We start from the raw sequence: 21450 nt of genomic DNA on the forward strand, positions 1-21450 counted from the left end.
CCACAGACTGGGCTGTGTGAGGTCCGCAGGGATCGTGCTTTCTTCTTGTGCACCTGGCACTATGCCTGACACTCAAGGCTGGTGCCTGGGGTGGCACTGGTGCCTTCCAATTTGCAGAGGAATCACTCTAGATGTTGACGTTCATTGCCACCCATACATAGCTGCACTTGACCCCATGCTGAGATAAAACCCCTTCACCCTAGTAATCCAACAAGGATCACTGAGCTTTTCCCTGGGCACAGATATCCCCCCAAAACATAAGTGGGAAAGTGAGTCGACCTCCCTGTGTAGCAGTGCCCTAATTGTGGCAGACTTTTTACAGCTCATTTTTAAAATACCCCCCATCACAGTGCTTTGAGTCCGCAGTCACAGCTCGTATGCAGCCTTGGACCACCAAATGTGGAGGATGAAGACGTGCAGGACCAGGAGTTCCTCCTTGGACCTCAGGACCCTAAGCTAGGAGTCGTCAACTTGTTCTCCAAAGGCCAGGAAGTAAATATGTTAGACTTTGCCCAGCCATGTATGTTTCTGTCACATAATCTTTGAGTTTTGTTTTTACAACCCTTTAAAAATGTAAAAATCATTCTCAGCTCAGGGACCATGCAAAGGCAGGCAGAGGGCAGTATTTGGCCCTAGTTTGCCTCACCTGTCCTAGACTGGCAGAACAGTAGCCAGAGAAGCAAGATCACACAGAAGCACACTAGGGTCAAGATCAGTATCAGAGAAACCTGAGCTGGAATCCCAGGTCACCCTGGGCAGCTGGTGATGCTGGGTAAATCATGCCACCGCGCAAGCTTAAGGGCAAATGGGAACATCATTAGAACCTACCTTGCAGGTTTGCTGGAAGAAGAAGAGTTTCAAACACAGTGCCTGGGTGGGTGCCCACTGACTGTTTTTGTCGCTCTGTCACTCAGTGTGTATGTGTCTGTGCACATACGCACACACACACATACATGCGTGTGTGCGCCTCTGGCAAGAAGAGGCTGATCCATGATCTCTGGAGATGCTGCCACAAGATAAGGAAGTCATCCAAGCCAGACAGATTGAAGCTGAAATCTTGGCTCTGCCCTTGCCTGGCTGTGTGACCTCCAGCAAAATACTGAACCTTCCTGAGCCTCAGTTTCCCCATTTAAAACCAATAGAATATCAGTACCAACTTAGTCGCAGCATGCCCATGGTGACTTATCGAAGTTACCTGTGAAGGCACTGAACACAGTGCTTGACACGTGGGAAGATGGGCAGATGGGGTGACTCACTGCGGCTGTGGTGGTGTTAGCCTCCGTGGTGGGAAGGCGGGTTCGTCCAGGAGAGGGACTGCTTATTCTGGCACTCCCAAAGGCCTCCAATGTCAAGAATCCAGGGCTCAGCCTGTGCTCCAGGGCATGGAGTCCTTCTCAAAGTGGCCTTGAGGCCTTCTTTCTCCATGCTGGTGGCCTGTCATTGCTCTCTCTGCCTCCCCAGCCCTTGGTCCTCTTGGAAGAGCACTGCCCGGGTCGTGGAGACACAGGCACTCCCGAAATCCCCAAGAAACCCAGCCTCATTTCTGTTTGGTTTTGTTTGTTTGTTTCCTTTTAAAAATAATGTTTATTTTTAAAAATTTGACTCCAAAAGGCATGTGTATGGTTAGAAACAACCTGGAAAAGAATAGGAATTTTTAAAATTACCCTTTCACTTACCATCACTGAAAAACAGTGTGACCATTTCGTGCAAGTTCTCCAGGCTTTTTCCTATGTATAGCACACATTATATACGTAGATCCACATTTTTGTAAAAAAATGGGAACATATGCTGTATTCTGCAATCTTTTTTTCTTTTCACACAACACAGCTTGAACATCTCCTCATATCCTTGTCTCCTACATCATTGTTTTTGATGCCTGTGTAATATTCTATCATAAAGAGAGCTAAACCATTTTATAAATCAACCATCTATCATCAGAAGCAACACAGATATTTTAAATGGCAAAGAGTCAAGAGGATTTCCAAGACTCGGAGCACATCTGTGAGGGAGATATTCAACCCAGAATGGGAAAACGGGGAGGGGTCTGTATGCAGAGAGTATTTCCTTCACTTTCTCCTTGAGAGTCTCAGGTTTTCCACCAGCAAAGGGCCATATTGCTCTCCTGGACGCTCCAGGAATGCCCCTGCAGCTCAGCTGCTCCCTGAGTGAGGCTTGTTAGCCATAAACATGAAGTCAGCGTGGTAGGGAGGAGGCAGGTCTCCCAATTAGGGGACCCAGTGGCCACCCTGCCATGCCATGCCACACAGCCTCAGTGCCTTGCCCCACTGCCATGTGAAACATGGTGCTCATGTGAACCATTTCCCTCCAACGCAGCAAAAGGAACCCAGTTGTGAATGCTGGGGAAACAGAAAGAAAGTGAGAGGTGAGGCCAGCTGGACTTCCTGGGTCACTGGGGACTTGGCAAACTTTTCTGTCTAGCTAGAGGGTTGTAAATGCACCAATCAGCACTCTGTGTCTAGTTAAAGGATTATAAATGCACGAATCAGCACTCTGTAGCTAGGATTGTAAAAATGCACCAATCAGTGCTCTGTGTCTAGCTAGAGGATTGTAAATGGACCAATCAGCACTCTGTAAAATGGACCAATCAGCACTCTGTAAAATGGACCAATCAGCAGAGTGTGGGAGGGGACAGATGAGGAAATAAAAGCTGGCCACCCCAGCCAGCAGCAGCAACCTGCTCAGGTACCCTTCTAGGCTGTGGAAGGTTTGTTCTTTCACTTTTAACAATAAATCTTGTTGCTGCTCACTCTTTGGGTCCGTGCCACCTTTAAGAGCTGTAACACTCACCAAGAAGTTCTGTGGCTTCATTCTTGAAGTCAGGGAGACCAAGAACCCACCAGAAAGAACCAACTCAGACATGAGAGACAGAGAGAGAAAGGAAGGAGGAAGGGAGGGAAAGAGAGAGAGAGAAAGAAAGAAAAAGGAAAGAAAAACTCTGTGCAGTCAACAATGCTACAGTTGCCAGTGCAGCAAAGAGAAGTGTGGCAGGCAGGCCAAGGCTGGGAGCGATCTGAGGTCCCTCTGCTGGTCTGAGCTCTCCGGCCATGAGGCTTCAAGCTAGAATTGGCCATGGAGCTTCAAGCTAGAATTTCTAGTTGCATGACCTTGGGTGAGTCATTTCTCCTCTCAGAGCCTCCATTTCTCTGAAAGTAACAAAGAGGTGTAATAGCTACCCACTATCCCTGCTTACATTGTAAGGCTGTGTACACAGCAAGGACTTCTTAAAAGTTTCTCACCGACCTGCCTCCACTTCCATGCTGGGCCCTGACAGTCAGATGCCAGGTATCTACTGAGTGCCACTATGTGCTGGATGCCTGGGGTGCAGAAAGGAGGAAAACAAATGGAATGCCTGCCCTCGCAGCACTCAAAATTAATGAGTAAACAAAGCATTTCCAGTAAATAAATGATTGTTAAGTATGTGATATGCTATGAAGAAGTATTACATACCCTGAGAGTACCAATCACCTCTTGTGGTGGGAGACGGGGTATCAGGGAGGATTCTCTGAGAAGCAGTCATTTCCTTTTTTTTTTTGAGATGGAGTCTCAATCTGTCGCCCAGAAGCTGGAGTGCAATGGCACGATCTCGGCTCACTGCAACCTCTGCCTCCCAGGTTCAAGTGATTCTCCTGCCTCAGCATCCTGAGTAGCTGGGATTACAGGCACATGCCACCATGCCCAGCTAATTTTTGTATTTTTAGTAAAGATGGGGTTTCACCATGTTGGCCAGGCTGGTCTCAAACTCCTGACCTCAGGTGATCTACCCGCCTTGGCATCCCAAAGTGCTGGGATTATAGGTGTGAGCCATGGCAGTGGCCAGAAGCAGTCATTTCTACAAAAGAGAAGGATTAGTAGGAATAATATACAGAAGAGAAGTCTAAGAAAGGGTGCTGCAAGCAGAAGAAGTGGCCCTGCGGTGGAAAAGGGCATGGCCTGAGCCAAGGCTGACCACAGGCCAGTGGGGCTGGAGTGTCAAGAGTGGAGGCAAGTGGATAAAGATAGGGCTGGAGGAGGCAGGGCTGGAGAAGGCAGGGCCTTGCCGGCCGTGGAGCTGTCTTGCAAGAGTGTGTATCAGGCAGGTATGTTTGAGGAACAACAAAGAAGCCACCAATGAGCAAAGGTGAGGTAAAAGGGCACAGGTCAGACATAGTCTGAAGCTAGATTATTCACAGCTTCATACGCCATTGTGAGCATTTGGGCTTTTGAGTAAAATGGGAGCCATCGAGGGTGGGGAGAGTTGAGGGGAGGAATGGCACGGTCTAAGAAGTTTTAAAAAGAACACTCTGGAAGTTCCTCCTCCAGTGGAGTGGAGTGAACTCTTAACAGATATACCCTCCCACAAATAATATCTATAAATTCTGGGTATAATAAGAAAACAATTGCTGGAAGACTCTGAAATAATCAAAATGTTCAAACGACCAAAATAACCAAAAGCAGGCAGATTTTGGAAGGATGTTGAAACTTGTAAGAAGGGACCAGCATGTGGTAAGTTTTCCACTTTGATGGCTTTACCCAGAGGGCAGGCTGCAGCTGTGGCCTTGTGCAGGGCTGCTAAAAGTCCAGTAGAAAATGCTGTCTGTTTGGCCTGAAGAACCAGAGGACAGAATCTAGAGCAACCAGAGCCCCTGGAAAGGAAGGGGGATTTTCTGGAAAGGAAAGTGCCGGAAAAGGCCCAAATTCTGTTAGTAAATTCTGATCAAGTATCTGGCTCACTTCTGAATCACACATGCATAGACAAGATTCAAGACAACGTGCAACTAAGGCTTGAAGAACTGAGCTGTGATTTGAGGTGCAGCCCACTAAAGGCAAAAGAGTTAGTAGTTTGAGTCTAACGAAGTGAAATGCCCGCTAAAACAAAGACATCAGCACTCTTTGGAGGAATATCACCAACTCCAGAATCTCTACAACATGGCATTTCCAATGTCCAAGATAAAACCCAAAATCAACACACAAAAAATTAGAAAAATATAATCCATCCTCAAGGGAAAAGATAGTCAATTGAGATCAACTCTCAGATGACTTAGAATTTGAAGCTATCAGACAAGTACCACGGTTATTATAATTGTGCTAAACAAGGCAAAAGAAAATACATTCATAATGAATGAAGAGATAGGAAACCTCTAAAAAGAAATAAAAATATAGAAAGAACCAAGTGGAAATTTCAGTAATTTCAGTACTAAAAATACAATACCTGGAATATTTTAAACAATTACTGTATGGGCTTAAAACAGAATGAAGATGGCCAGGCATGGTGCCTCACACCTTTAATCCCATCACTTTGGGTGACCGAGGGGGGCAGATCACTGAGGTCAGGAGTTCGAGACCAGCCTGACTAACAGGGTAAACCCTGTCTCTACTAAAAATACAAAAAATTACCTGGACATGGTGGCACGCAACTGTAATCCCAGCTACTCGGGAGGCTGAAGCCGGAGGCCTTGACCCCAGGAGGCAGGGAGCTGTGATCATGCCACTGCACTCCAGCCTGGGTGACAGAGCAACACTCTGTCTCAAATAATAATAATAATAATAATAATAATAATAATAATAATAGCTATCTGTGAGCTTAAGTTGATCAACAGAAGCCATTTAACCTAAAAAAAAAAAAAAAAAAAAAAAGAGGAAGGGGAAGGGGGGATAAAAAAATGAACAGTGTCTAAGAGGCCTGTGGGATAACATCAAAGATCTAATATATGCATAATTGGAGTGCCAGAAGGAAGAAGAGAAATAGGAGAGCATATTTTTTTTTCTTAAGAAATAATGGCAAAACGGCACGGTGGCACACACCAACCTGCTCAAGAGACTGAGGCTAGAGGATTGCTTCAGCATGGGAGTTCAAGACCAGCAGCCTCCTCAGAAAAAAAAAAAAGAGAGAGAGAGAGAAAGAAAGAAAGAAAAAGAAATAGTGGCAAAAAAACAGCAATACCCACTTTCCAAATTGGTGCAAAACAAATTTACATACACTCATTCAAACTGCCAAAAATAAAAGATAAAAAGAAAACCTTGAAAGCAGCCAGAGGAAAAAAGACACATTACAAAGATGAACAAAGATTCAAATAACCACAGACTTCTTACCAGAAACTATGGAGGCCTGAAGCAGAACACAGTCATGGGACCTCAGATGGAAAATAGTTTTCAAAGATAAAATATAACAATACAATGATAAAAAGAGTAAAAACTTTTAAATGATACAACAACTATTTACATAGCATTTACATTGTATTAGGTATTATAAGTAATCTAGAGATGTTTTGAAGTGTATGAGAGAATGTGCAGAAGTTATATGCAAATACTACACCATTTTACGTAAAAGACTTGAGCATCCATGGATTTTGGCATCCATGGGGAGGTCCTGAACCCAATTCCCCGTAAGTATAGCAGGAGTACTGTAACATCATTTAAAGGGCAAAGAAAAAAAAAAACAACTGTAACCCAGAATTCTAAATCTAGTGAAAATATTAGTTAATAAGGAAGACAAAATATATTTTCATTTAAAAGAAAATGTATGGAATGTGTCACCAGAAGACCTGAACTATAAGAATACTAAAAGAAATTCTTCAGAATGAAGCAAAATAAAATCAAAGAGGCACTGGATCCTCAGGGAAAGAGAAAAAAAACATCAGAAATGGTAAATATTTGCTAAATATATAAAATTGTAAGTTAATTTTCCTCTTAATTTCCTTAGTATGCAGATAATTAAAGCAAAAATGATAACATTGTCTTATAGGGTTTATAATGTATATAGATGTCATGCATGTGAAAACTATAGCACACACGGGGGATGGCAAATATTTTTAAGAGGTTTATATTTTACGTAAAGTGATACAGTATTAACTCTAAACTGAAAAGTTAAGGACGTATATGTAATCTCTAGAACTTAAAAAAAAAAACACACTTTAAAAAATGTAAAGTAGTATAGCTAAAAGGACAAATAGTTGCGTGAACAGTGGAATTCTAAAACAATCTCCCTGGCTTCTATGCAAAGGGTGACAGGAGGCAAACTAGTCAGGGTGTTACTGAAATAATCCAGGTGGGTGATGTTGCTGGCTTGGACTAGAAGGGAGCTGTGGAGATGGTGAGAGGCAGTCAGATTCTGGATGGATTCTGAAGGTAGAACCCGGAGAATTCGCTCATAGATTGGGTTTGTGGTGTGAGAGAAAGAGCCAAGGATGACCCTAAGGCCTATGACCCTATAAGCTATAGGGACAGAGCTGAGTTTACTGAGACTACAAAGAAGACTTTTCTCCTCCCTTGCCCTCCCCGCTTCTCTGTGGCTTATGAGACCTGCAGCAGCTCCATGTTTGGGAACGAGCTGGGCTGGAGGCCCAGTGAGGAAAGAGGGGGACAGAGTCATATGCTACCCAGCCTAGCCCTCAAGTTGGAGCAGGGATGACAGAGCATGTGTGCCTCTCGGCAAGGTTCACGTCAGATCAAAACATCATCCTTATGGCTTCTTCCAGCTTCCAGAGCTCCATCTCCAAGAGTCCCTTCCCAATGAGAAGTAATTGAGAAATAATTGCTAATATTTCACAGAGATGGCAGAAGCCTCAGCCCCAGCCTCTGGAAACAAATTAGAGATGAGGATGAGGTTTAGAAATGGAGAGCAGCCCTGCTTCTCATTAGCAATTGCAAATAAGATTACAGAAAAAAATGTTTCTGCCATGAGGATGGCGTCTGCCTGGAAAAAATTAAACGAGTTGCAGGGTAATTTAGAGATCCTGGACCAGGATTCAGATTCTGGGTTGGGGGTAGGGCTCTAGGACTGACTTGCCCCAAATCAAAGAGCAGATCTGCGGCAACCTGTCTGAGCCTCAGTTTCCATGCCTGTTAGATGGGAAGAGGCTGTAGGACTCAACTCTGGGGCTGGACAATGACTTATGGGTATAAGTCACTTTGGGCAGCCAGTCAGCCCGGGCCCCACCAGCACAGGTAGCTCAGACTCACAGAGATGCGAAGACAGCAGGGAGCACTGGCTTAGAGGTCTTTGCCTTCCCTGGCCTGGCCTAAAGCCCCTGTATCCTGGCTCCATCCTGAGTAAGAATGGCTGACATTTATCGAATGATAGCACTGTTTGGAATTCTTTGTGGGTGTACATTTATTTAACCCTTGCAACAACCCTGTGAGGTAGGTACTATTAATATCCCCACTTTATAGAGAAAGAAAGTAAACTACACAAAGGCAAATTAACTTGGCCAAGGCCAGACAGCAAGCAAGCTGCAGAGCCAGGAGAGTGAACTCAGTCTAATTTCAAAACCTGTGCTCCTAACTGCCAGCCTATGTGGTCCTTCGAGTCTTGTGGGGCTCCCTAGCTCTGCCCACTGACTTCGAGACTGCAGAAGTTTTGGCAGTTAGTCCACGAAAAGTCCCAGGCTCCGAAGGCCCCATAGACTTAGGTGTGAGTTCTGATTCTACCACTTACAGCTGCACAACTCTGAGCCCGTGTTTGCTTGTGTGAATTTTTTTTTTTTTAATTAATTATAGATTTGGCACAGACTTGCTCTAAGGAAGAAAGAAGACCTAGATACTAAGAAATCAGGCCGGAAGCAGTGGCTCATGCCTATAATCCCAGCACTTTGGGAGGCCGAGGTGGGCAGATCACTTGAGATCAGGAGTTCGAGACCAGCCTGGCCAACATGGCAAGACCAAATACAAAAATTAGCCAATTGTGGTGGCACATGCCTGTAATCCTAGCTACTCGGAAGGCTGAGGCAGGAGAATCACTTGAACCCAGGAGGCAGAGGCTGCAGTGAATCGAGATTGTGCTACTGAACTCCAGCCTGCGTGACACAGTGAGATTCTGTCTCAAAAAAAGAAAAGGAAGGGAGGGAGGGAGGGAGGGAGAGATGGAGGGAGGGAGAGAGAGAGAAATCAGGCCCTGTCTAAGGGTCGGTTGCTCTCCCTGCAGCCCCATCTCTGGCCAAGAGCTAAAGGACCCTCAGGGCTCCTTGAAATACTCTCACCCCTCCAGGCTTGTCAGTCATCTTCTTGACCCAGCCCTAAGGCCACCCCTGAGTGAATCCCTCCTCTGTTCTCCCACTTCAAACCCAACCCCCAACCCACAGGCAGCACTCCTTCCCGGGCACCTGCCACTCCAAGTGTCATCTGTGTGGTCCCCTTTCCATCCAGAAATGTAGCACCCCATGGCTACCTGGTCTTCAGGTGTTTTCCCGTCCCTCCTTTGCCATTAAAGGTGGTGTTTGAGGATGGCCAAATTCTGCAGCCTGGCTTTCAAGGCGCTCCCTACCCTAGCTCTTGCACTCTGACCTCATTTCTATAACCTCCCCAGGGTTCATTGCCCCTACACACACTAGAGTCTTTGTCCAAATCCCTCTCCCCAGCCCCCACCCAGAAGCCAGGAGAAGGGAATGGATTCTGAAGTACCAGAAGAATATTCTGGCCACAGCTGCCCTGGAGACAGTCCATGAAAGGGAATCCTGAGACCAAGGCAGAGGGGTCGGGTTACTGGAGAGCTAATCTGATTAGATCCAGTCAAAGGGGGAGGGGGTGGGCAGTGGGGACCGGAGCCTTGAGACTGGAAAAATAGAGTAATAGACCAGGATGTTGATGCCGGATATGGGTACAGGGCAAGGAGAGGACAGAACACAGAGAGAACAGAAGGACCTGGTTTCCAGTCCCAGCTCCAGCACTTACCTGTGCCTATACCAGCTGGGTGGCCCTGCATAGGCCACCTAAGCTCTTTGAGGCCCAGGATCTTATTTCAAAGTCAGGCCAATCTACTCAGTGCCCCAGGATTTCTGGGGATTCTTTAAGAGAGCACAGGGGACCATGGGCTGGGTGCCGAGCTTGGCCCTGCCAGGGCTTTCTAAAGGGAACTTCCCCTCATCCCCTCTCCGTGCACAGAGCAGGACAAAGTGGCCCCCATTGCACCCTGGGGGCTGGCAAGGACCCTACAGCCGCCAGCAGCTGGTCTGTCAACCTGAGAGAGCCTCTGCCCCCAGGGAGGCTCCTAATTTAATCAGCTTTGCAAATCAGCTCGATGGGCTTAATTGATCTTTTTCACTCCTAATATTGTCGCTGTCACTTTCTGGGTTGTGCCTCCCCCAGCCACCCCCTGTGTCAGCCAGCTGGAGAGGGAAAAGGAGCCCAGAGGCCACAGCAGGAGGGAGCTGTGAACGGGAGGGTAAGGAGGGCAGGGAGAGTGAGAGAGCACCCAGACTGACACCTCAAGCCAGACTTTGGGGACTGCGAAATGCCGAAATGCCATGGTGGCAATGGTGGGGGTGGAGAGCAGAAGGGCTTCTAGAAATTCACCTGGCTGGGGCATTAAGCAGGTCACTCTAGGGTTCTCTGGGGCTCCACTTCCTCATCTATAAAGATCAAAGCAGTACTCTGCCTCTCCAGATCCATTCATTCTACATGCGTTTGTTGAACACCTACTATATTCCAGACATGGTGCTAGCTAGACACAGGGAATGGTGGTTAGCAAAAATAAATCTGTCCCAGACCCCATGGGGCACTCTAGACAGGCTGTCCTCCCCTGGGTGACATCTCCATGGAGCACAGACTAGTGGGCGTGTGTGCCATCAGTGGAATAAGTACTTGAGCACATGTCAAAGTGCAGCAGTGAGAAGCGCTATAAAGAGGAAGTCCCTGGTGCTGTATGGGTGGATGCTGGGTAAGGGTGAGGGTGAGGAGGGCCAAGGAGGGCTCATGGAGAAAGCAGTGCCTGAGCTGTGATTGAAAGAATGAGGTCAAGCTGGGCGCAGTGGCTCAAGCCTGTGATCCCAGCACTTTGGGAGGCCCAGGCAGGTGGATCACCTGAGGTCAGGAGTTCGAGACCAGCCTGGCCAACATGATGAAACCCCATCTCTACTAAAAATATTTTTAAAACATTAGCTGGGCATGGTGGTAGGTGCCTGTAATCCCAGCTACTGGAGAGGCTGAGGCGGGAGATCGCTTAAAGCCGGGAGGCAGAGGTTACAGTTAGCTGAGATCACGCCATTGCACTCCAGGCTGGTCAACAAGAGTGAAACTCTTTCTCAAAAAAAAAAAGAAAGAAAGAAAGAATGAGGTCGAGTTATCTAAATGAAGAGGCAAGAACAACATTCCAGGCAAAAGCCCTGTGTCTTTGACTAAAAGCTGAAAGGGGCTTAAAGCTGACCATGTGACTGTGAGCTAAGAGGCAGGGGGTGTGGGCTACATGAACTTAGATCAGGAGCTCCTGTATGACTGAATTCCCACATTTTTTATGATGCCCTATGGTAAGAAACACATTTTGCATGCTGACCCAGAACATAGAACACACACTTGTGCATACATGTATAATTACCTGCATATATCCACTTCAAAAAGACTGATGAAACAGTTATTCTTGCCACTTTAAATGTGACCTCTCAGAGTTTCTATTCTATTTCTATTGTAGCTCATTCTATGTCTTTGCTTTAAGGTCACAAGCCACGACATTGATTTCTCAGCCCCCTGATAGCTCATGGCTGCTGGTTAAGAGGCCGTGTGACTGGTAGGGTCTGGTGGGCTGCATTCAGGAACTATGTCCTTACCCCATAAGCAATGGGAATCACCAGTTCTCTGAGACACTCTATTGAGATTTGCCTGCTGAGGTCACCCTGGCTGCTGCCAGGGGGAGTCATTTGGAGGGACAGAAGGGGAGTCAGGGAACCAGGGAGGAGGCTACTGCAGTAGCCAGCCCAGAGATGGGGGCAGCTTAGAGCTGACTGATTTGCAAAGCCATTCAGGTAACAGGTATGAAAAACGGTGCCAACTAGAACAATGTTTTATGAAAAGCTGCCCAATGGCACTGCAAGATTGCCGTATCTAGATTCAGGCAACCCAGGTACCAAGACCAGCTGCATCATTTCTCACTTGTAATCTTGGAAAAATCACTTTGCCCCGGTGGGTCTCACTTTCCTAACTGTAAAATGGAATGTAAGAGTCCCTATCCCTTAGAGGCATTGCCAGATTAGATATAATGCAACATGCTTGGCCAAATGCCTGGCCTGTAGCAAGCACTAGATAAATCACAGTTATTAATATGGATGGATATGTTAGAACTCATTCAGTCATCAATGCATTCAGTGCCCATTCAGTGCCAGGTGTGGAAGAGATGATGGGGAATAAAGTCACACAGCCCCTGTTCTGCATTCCTGGTCCAGGGAGAATTTCTAGAACCATAATAGATATATTTTGGTCAAAACTGATTTTTAATCTGACAGCTGCCAAGCTCACCTCTCCCGTTTACAAGGTGCTCTCTCATTGCAACTGGCCCAGACCAGTTAAGGTTCCTTTTAAACAGGTTGCACCTTCATACAAACACTTACCTAGTGCCTGTTGCCTGAGCTCAATTTATGCTTGCAGAGTAACATGACCATTCTGGTGTATCTGGTTTGTCTGTGCCATATCTCTTAAACATGTGCGCTCCCTCTCCTCCTCCCCCTCAGAAACTTCTGAGGGGCAGACTTGTGGGGAGGTCAGAGTGACAGCAGGCTGTGCAGCCAGGAGCCAGCACAACAGAGCAGGCTCCCTGCAAGCCAAGCTCAAGCTGGCAGATGGGGATCAGGGCTGGTACCTTCTTGACAATGATCATCGCCACCGCTGAGGCTCAGTAAAATGAGCAGGGGCAGGTGGGTGCAAGATCTGTACTACCCACCCTTGAGTTGGGCTCTGGATACCTCATCCAGGTGCAGAGGGAAGGCTTGGCCTTCACTCCAGCACCCTCTCTGCAGCCACAGACTCACCAACCCCAATTTCCGAGCCATGTGCCGACTGATCATCAGGGGACTGACTCTCTCAAGGTCTGCCGGACTTCATCCAGTAAATTATTTTCTCCTCTCCTCGGCTGGTCTTTCTGGGAATAAGAGACTTTGTGTGGCTGGCTCTGTCTCTCTCCTTGTCTTGCTATCTTCATGCCTTCATGTGCATGGGTTAACATCTCTCCTGCATCTCTGCCTTCCTAGGTATCTGGGTGCATCTCTCCGGCTTCTCACCTGTCTCTCTAAGTCTGGACCACTCTCTCAGGCCTCATTTGCCATGGGTATTTCTCTTTGGTTTGCATCTCTGTGGATGCTGGTGAGGTCTTCTCTCAGTTGCCCCTGTAGCTCCCTATGTCTTGGGCCAGTCTTCATGTTCGTTTTTCTGTTTGTTGTCTCTGTGTTTATCTCTTTCTGAGGTTTCATGTGGCTGAGTCTGCCTCTCTCTGTACCCCACCTGGCGTGGGAGAGTGAGGAGGTGTCTCTCTCTGAGTCTCAAGGCACCTGCCTCTGGTGACAGGCTGTCCTTGAAATGAGCCAATTAGACTGCAAAAGTCATCTCTCCACCTTCCCATCCCACCCACCAGCTCCCACCAGCACACACAGAGATACACCTGCTTCCCTAAGCTTTGCACAGACAACATGCCCAGGAGCCCTTGACTCTGCTGAACAAGTCTCCCCTCCCACCCCTAGCAGTTGAAGTTCTCACTCTGATCCATAGAAAGCAGCCCTCAAATGCTGCCCCTGCATCCCACAGCTGTGTGACCTTGGGCACATCCCTTAATCTCTCCTTCCCCTGTTCCCCCAAAAAAGGTCTCAGTACAGCATTATGCTGCCTTCTCAACTGACCCCTCCAGGAGAGGATGATGAGGACTCGATACCCATTGGGAAGTTCTTCCCTTTAAAGGAGGAAAACGTCGAGTTTGCCAGCATGAGAGCACTCACCTCCTCCCAAGAGGAGCCTCAGCACTGGGGCAGTAACGGCGCTCAGGATCAGAGGTGGGACCAGCCATTTCACCTGGAGAAGAGCAGGGCTGTCCTTCCAGCTCCTTGCTGGACAAGAGGGGAAGAGATCCGCTCCTTAAGAGGCTGTTGCTCAATGAAGAATAAAACTAAATGTAGGCATAGATAGCACCCTGATGGTAGGAAAATCTTACCTGACTCTCCTGATTCTGTGCCTTTCTGAGGGCAAGAGGAAAATGGAAGTAGCCTTATCTGATGATTCCTGTCTAAGGAGGCAGGAAAATGCCAGCTGGTAATAGGTCCCTACTTTCTTCCAGACATCCACACAGATGCTCCCAGTGTCCAGGAGAGGCCATGTGTGGAGCCTGCAGGAGAAGGGGGCAGTGTGCACCATCTCTGGGGGCAGTTTTTATAGATGAAGGGCCTGGACTACAGGGTCTGCAGAGTTGCAGCAGATGTGTGCAGACTCCACCCTCTGGACCAGGGGCTGTGCTGAGGCCAGTTGTGATAGGGAAGGCTTTTGGAGCACAGCTGCACACCAGGCACTTGACATATGATGCCTCATTAGTGACCACAGACTCTGATGAGGTAGGTGTCATTATTAGCCCCCATTTTACAGATGAGGAAGGTGAGGCACAGACAGGTCAGGAACTGGCCCAGAGTCACTCAGTCCCCTAGCTAGACATGAACCCAGGCAGTCTAATTCCAGAGTGTGCACTCTTAACTACTGTGTGATGTATGTGGACTAGAAAGCAGGACACACAGCCAGCAGAGAAATTCACTCCGTGTGGTTTGGGCACTTAGCATGACTTCTTGGGAACCAGAGAGGCTCCCACTATCGTATTTTGTCTCTATTAGTAATGGCTTTATAAAATGCCAACAATCACTTGAGCCAACTTCTCATAATAAATCCTTTATATTTAAAAAAAGGTCAAAACAAGGTAACAACATCTTGGATGATTTTAAATGTTTACATTTCACAAATTAATGCTTTTAGCCTTATCAATACAATGCAATAAAAATTATGCTTTTTCCAAGATAGCTACATTATTTTCAAAAATAATGTGATTTCAGAGTACACTCAAGTAACGTGGGCTGGCGATGGGGAAAAAGATGTAAGCCGTGGATGATCATCTCTCTTTGAATGTTGTTGCTCTGAGGCTGCAAGTCTAACTATCCTCTTTAGAGGATAACATCAAAAGTCCAATCTGGGAGGAATCAGCCCGATGTTGCTGGCTTTGAAGATGAAGGAAGGTGGCCATGAGCCAAGGAAAGGACTTCTGTTCCACAGATTTGTAAGATAATAGACGTGTTGTTTTAAGAAAAATAAAAGAAAGTAAGTAAGTAAGTTTAACCTGGAGACCCTTCATGAACCTAGCGTTTCTTCTCTCCCACTCCCTTGGAAAATACTAAGTATTTACAAAAAACAGAAGTAGTGTAGGAAGGAGATGTGATCAGTCTGTCATGGGGAGGGGTTGGGAATTAATCAAGGATGGTGTCACAGAGGTGATGACCACGGAACAGGGGTTCTGCAGGCTGAATAGGAGTTCGTCAGGCAGATAAAGGGGGAAAGAGCATTTCCGGCAGAGGGGAAAGCCTGTGTAAAGGCTCAAAGTTAATGAGCAGTCTGTGTAAGGCCACCAGCTATGGTTCCGGACTACCTGATTAAAGCACAGAGAGAAACTGTGGGTGATGGGACGATAAAGCTCGAGAAGAGATTTTGCAGGGCCTTCACGGTAAGGCCTACTCTGCGGAAAAGAGAAAGAAATAGAAGAGGCTGGAGTTCACTTCCTTAGAGGAAGTTTCAAATATCCTGGAAATGCTTAGGCTGGAGGCTAAAGATTTAGGGGAAGACCAGAGTGTGATGATATCTATAGGACAACTTTCACATTTTTGTGAAGAATTTTTCATTCCACCCAGATGCACGGGGCTAAGAATATGCATGAAAGTTAACAAGTGGTAATGATAATCAAAGGTGTCTAAGAATGGAATGGGCCACAGAGGTAATGAGTTCCCTATCATCGGAGGTATTTAAGTAGAAAGCAAAGGGCTGCATGGCAGAGATGTTCACAGAAGACTCAAACATCAGGTGAAGGCTGGACTAGTTAATTTCTGAGTTTCCTTCTAGCCCTGAAAATCTCAGATACTATTTTGCCTTGTATTAGAATAGATTCAAGACATTGCCTTTGGGGGGGAAATAGTAATCAAAATGTAAATACCATGGGAATAATAGATTTGGCCTAATTATCAACGATTACTCAGAGTTTGTCATTATTTCCGTACAATATATCCCAAAGTTCCAGAAAACAAATCAAAGAAAGTACCACGGTTGATGCCATTAATAGAAGCAAAACACTTCAAGACGAGAATTTAATTTACTGGGTGAGTTCTTGAGGCACGTTTTTGTTGATGAATATTTATAAAAGTGGATTAGGCTGGACCTGGTAACGATTGTGAAATATTTTAATGCTGTCCCCCTCATTAATTTACTTTTAATGAATGACTTGGTAAAGCGTAACCATTTGTACGTAATGATTTCATTAATGGCTATGGCATATGCAACCGTTTTTCACACGTTTGAATGTCACTTGAATAAAATGATACCTTAAATTATACAGTATAATAAAGTATGTTTGTTGAAAAGTGACAAGTTTCTGCCTCTTTGTACTCAGGCTCCAAGAATTGGTTGCATTTGGAATAGCAACAGTTTAATGGGACTCAAGTGATGGATTACTTTTTCCATTTCTGAGTTTTCTCTCAAAACCGGTTCCTGTGAACCCTGCGCATGAAAACTTAGAGCCAGAGAACAGCAGTGAGCCTCTCCTAGGCCCCCACCTCCCTCTCCTCTTCTCAGTCTTTGGGATTCACTTAAACCCATTCCTAGGAGTATCAGGTCAGCCAGATTATCCTATGTAAGAAGAGTAACAGTGGGCAGAACCAGGCCAGGGGAGGGGCCATTATGGGGATGGGACTCAGACAGGGGAGGAGTCTGGGAGGGGTGTGGCCTGGCCAGGAGGCTGGGCCTGAGGGCCATTGCGTGGTGAGAGCAGCACACCAGAAGATGCTTCCCTTGGCTCACTCTTTCTGTTCATCTCACTGTCTGACTCTCATCTGTGTCCTCTAAGGACTTTCTAGCCTTGGTCATACGGGGTGCCATCCCAACATAGGTCAGCTTTGTAGAACCAGCTTGGGAAAACAGAGAGGCCTCCACCTATTTAAAATGGGTCTCCTGTCTGTTTCTCGCAGAGTGCTTATCCAGTATGCACCTGCTGGATTTATTTGTTTGTCGCTTATTTAGTGCAGGGACCACACTGCTCATGTTTGCTGTTGATTCCCCACCCCTGGAACACTAACAAGTGATCCAAAAACATTTGTTGGCAGAGAGACAGACAATGAGGAGGGAAGGGAGGAAAGCAGGAAGGGAGGAATGGGAAGAGAAGAAGGGAGGAGTGGGGAGGGAGGAAGGAGGAAGATGGACTGAATTAGATTTGAAGCATAAAGCAAGGCAAGCCACTGGCCAGGAAAAGAAAAGCTTAGGACCAATGCCCTTGGCTCCGTAGAGCAGCCATGTCCCTTCCTGCCACCCACCACCCCGCTCCCACCAGGCCGTGTCCCCTGCCTTCTTCACCTCTCCCCACCCCTGGTTTCGCATTCCCTCATATCACCATGAAAGTGATTGGGAAATGAATCAGGTGTTTGAACAACAATGGAGGGCATATTCCTCTGCAGGTGTATGCTGGTATGTGGTTTTCAAAGTGCTTTCCCATCTTTGATCTCTTCAAATTCCTGCCCTTCCTGTCTACCTCATAGGGTTGTTTCAATATTCCCACTTTTTTCCAGAGGAAACAAACTCTGTATAATTGAATGCTGCCTCAAGGTCATGGAGCCAGGAAATGGCTGAGCTAAGACTTCAACTCAGGTCCTGGATTATGCGGCTGAACAGCTTTTAAAGTTTCTCAGCCGCTTAATAGGTTACCTCTCCCAGGAGTGTTTGCATTTTAAAAGAGGACTAAAAGAAAGAAATGTATAATCCAAATGAATGAATGGTGTCTAGTGCAAAAGCAAGTGCACAGGTGATACTTTGGCACAAGGGCCAGAGGGACACAGTGGTCCTAGAAGACTCTTAACACATAGGCTTTCAGGGCCAACAGATCTGGGTCCAGATCACTTCCATTCCACTTACTAACCCAGTGATCTGGAGCCAGCTGTTTCTATTTCCTGAGCCTATTTCCTAATCTGTGAAATGGGGATGATAATCCCACCTCGAAAGGTTGATGTAAGGCTGACAGGTGTGCAAATTGGCAAACAATGGGTGACAGCAAACAGCATCACTACACAGAACACCAAGAGAATAGGGCCCATCCACAGCTGGCCTCAGCATGAATGAGGGTGCTGAGCAGGAGTCGGGTCCCCACCCTCCCAGCTCTGCAGGGGAAGGAGAGAGGAAGACAGGAGATGGTGAGCCCAAGACTGCTTCTCCGGGCCCATCTTGGTGCCCAGCTCTGGGCTGGAACCACCTACATTTGGGTTAATTCCTTGGTTATTAGGATCAAGCCCAGACAGGAAGGGCCAGGGTACCTGCAACTACATTGCAGCCCTCATCTTGGAGTCTTCCCCCACCTCCTCGGAAAGATTTATGGAAAGATTAAGCGGCCTTTTTTTCAATATCTATTAATATTCATGGCAGTCTTCACAGCCATCTGCTTTTAACGATTTTGTTTGCAAAGACCTGAGATTAAAATATGGCCTGCTAGTGCTCTGAAGCATCTGAACTGAAGGCGATAAAACAAAGGCCTTTTCAGGAGCTCCTGAGCCCGCCTGTCACTCTACCTGCAGTGGGGGAGACTAATGACTAGTGGGAGGGAGGCTGAGATTGGATCCTGGGCCAGTGCTCCCCTCGGGCAGGCAGGGTTAATTGTGGGGGAATGAACAGCCCCAGCTCCCTCCTCACCAGCACGTAGAGGGGCTCTGGGGACAAGAGGGCTTAGACAGGGCAGAAGGGAGATGCTGCCAGCATCACAGGGGACACTCAGAGCTTTGAGGGCTCTGAAACCCTGAGATCAGCATTCTGGAGAGAAGGCTGTCAGCAGTGGATGTGCCCAAGGGTTGAGAGAGGGCAGAGGGAGCCCCTTACTGTGAAACTGCAACCCAAATCCCACCAGTGTGGGTTTTAAATGAGATCTAAGAAGAAAGGGAAATACATAATCCAAATGAACGAGTTGTGCTCAGTTCAAAAGCATGTGGGCCGGGTGCAGTGGCTCACACCTGTAATCCCAGCACTTTGAGAGGTTGAGGTGGGTGGATCACTTGAGGTCAAGAGTTCAAGACCACCCTTGCCAATATGTCGAAACCCCATCTCTACTAAAAATACAAAAATTAGCCAGGCATGGTCATTCACATCTGCAACCCCAGCTACTCATGAGGCTGAGGCAGAAGAATTTCTTAAACTCGGGAGGCAGAGGCTGCAGTGAGCCAAGATCGCACCACTGCTCTCCAGCCTGAGTGATAGAGCAAGACTGCATCTCAAACACACACTCACACACACACATACACACACACACACACACAAGCATGTGCACAGGTGACATTTTGACACAGGGGTCAGAGGGACAAGGTACCCCAGAATATTCTTAACACAGAGGCTTCTAGGGCCAAAGAGGGCATCAGTGCAATGCAAGCTAAAGCCTAGTGTCTTTGTCCAAACTTCCAAAGGCAGTCACCTCAATATAGCTCTGACTTGCATGGAATTCCCCCTAAGTCACCAATATCTAGGGGTGCCTTGGCCAATCTGGTGACCCTCACTTGGCCTCATCCAGATGACGAGTTTTCAGTGAGCTTCTAGGACGTGGCTTGGGGACAAGGGCAGGACAACCAGTGGAGTGGGCCAGGGCCAGCCTGTGTGGCTGGGCTGATTGTGCCTTACACAACTACAGGGGGTGTCCCTCCTAGCCTCTGCAGCTGTCCCGAGTGGGCCTACAGGCCTCCCACCTGCAGCAGCCCCAGGTCTTTCTACTTTATGTGAGGAGGAGGCTCATTTGACTGAAGGCTCCTGCTGCTTTGGAATGTTTGCAAAACAGGGGAATTCCATTCACTCCTCCCAGTGCACAGACTCCTCTTCTCTCTGGCTCCATTCGAGGTTGCACACTTCCAGAAGATCCCAGCAGGGCAAATACTTGCTTCCTAGAGCAGGCAGGTGTGGTCAAAGATGATGGGATTCCATGTGCCTGGCCTGGTGTCCTTGTGCCAACAGGGTCACCTCTTAGTCCAAGCCTCAAACTTCCTGCCCCAGTCTCCTGCTTTCCAGGGTATAGAGTCACCAGTCTTCTCTACCCGCCTGCTTCTGTGGGTCAAGACCTGACCACAAATACCAGGAAATCCCCCTTGCTGATTGTCATGGGAAAGGGAGAATTTGAGGACAGGATCTCCCCGGAAAACCACTTCACCCTAAGGGAAGAGACTCTGTGACCTCATGAGGTGGGGATATTCTCGCTTTATTCTGGCTCCCTCCCTACTTATTGTGTCCACTTGTGACTCTAGAGTCAGGCAGCCTTTTTAAAATGTGGCAGACCCCACCTGCCATGGGTCTCCATGGCCTACAAACATCCATGCAATCTTCTGCCAGGCTTCCGAACCTGAAGGGAGGGAGAGTGGCAGCCGGTGAAGCCCCCACAATCCTGCAAAGGGGTTTGCCATGTTTTGCCCATAGTAGTACTCCACCTCTTTTGTCAAATCCGATTAGACTCAAGTGGGACCCGTCAGATTCTCTCCCCAGAGAACCCTGGTTCCTCAGTCTAGGTTGTGGCAAGCTGAGAAGGAGTGGCCGTTTTCCTCACAAGCCAGCCAGCCTCAAGTAGGAAAAAAAAAGAGCAAAAACGGTATGAGAAGAAAACCAGAGGTTGACGGGTCCCCCAGGCTGGCCAATTGTGCGACCAGCAGCTCCTGAAGGCCAACAGCTCCTCCCGCCCTGGTGCCCACAGGATACTTTGTGGAGCCTTCCTGAACCTCCCTGCCTCCACTGGAGCCACTTTGTGTTACCGTCTAAAACAAGACCAAGGTCTCCAAATACCCACACCTTCCTAGCCTTGCCCCTCAAGGTCTCACTCTCTGAGCTCCAGGCAGTCAAAACGGGTCCCAAGCACACCCTGAGCTTCTTCCTGGGCCCAGGCTATGCCCCGTGCCTGAGATGTTCACCTTCCCTTTTCCCCAGAGGCCTGGCTCAGTCTACACACGCTGCCCCTTCCAACCAAATGGGGTGCCACCTCTCCCTCACTCAGCGCCCAGGGACCTTGGCGTCACCTTCCAGACAGTGTCTGTCCTCCAGGGACTTCCACTGTAACAGGAGGGCTGGGGCCAGGAGGGAGCAGGACAGAGATATCCTCTACCACTCAGGTTTGAATCCCCTGCAGCACCTGGCTCTGTGCCTGGCACTCAGTAGACTGTTATCCCAAAACTGCTTTTTGCTTTGAAATGAGCTCACTGCTTTGTGGGGGGCATTTCTAGCATGCACTGATGTGATTGTTTAGCCCTCATGAAGACCCTAGAACAATCTCATTAGATGGGCTTGTGGAGAACAAGTTCAATTCTCCCATTTTACAGCTGGGGAGACTGAGACCAGAACCAGATGCCAGGTCTCCTGCCCAAAGCTGTTGCCAGCCCATGCTCCTCTACCTCAGAGGCACTCCCTTCGTATCACAGAGGAGCGCATAAGGCCTCCAGAGGTTTATTTTGGCAATTTCCGCCATTAATC

The sequence above is a fragment of the Chlorocebus sabaeus genome, chromosome 9 (assembly GCF_047675955.1).
Source record: "Chlorocebus sabaeus isolate Y175 chromosome 9, mChlSab1.0.hap1, whole genome shotgun sequence".
Classification (NCBI taxonomy): Eukaryota; Metazoa; Chordata; class Mammalia; order Primates; family Cercopithecidae; genus Chlorocebus; species Chlorocebus sabaeus.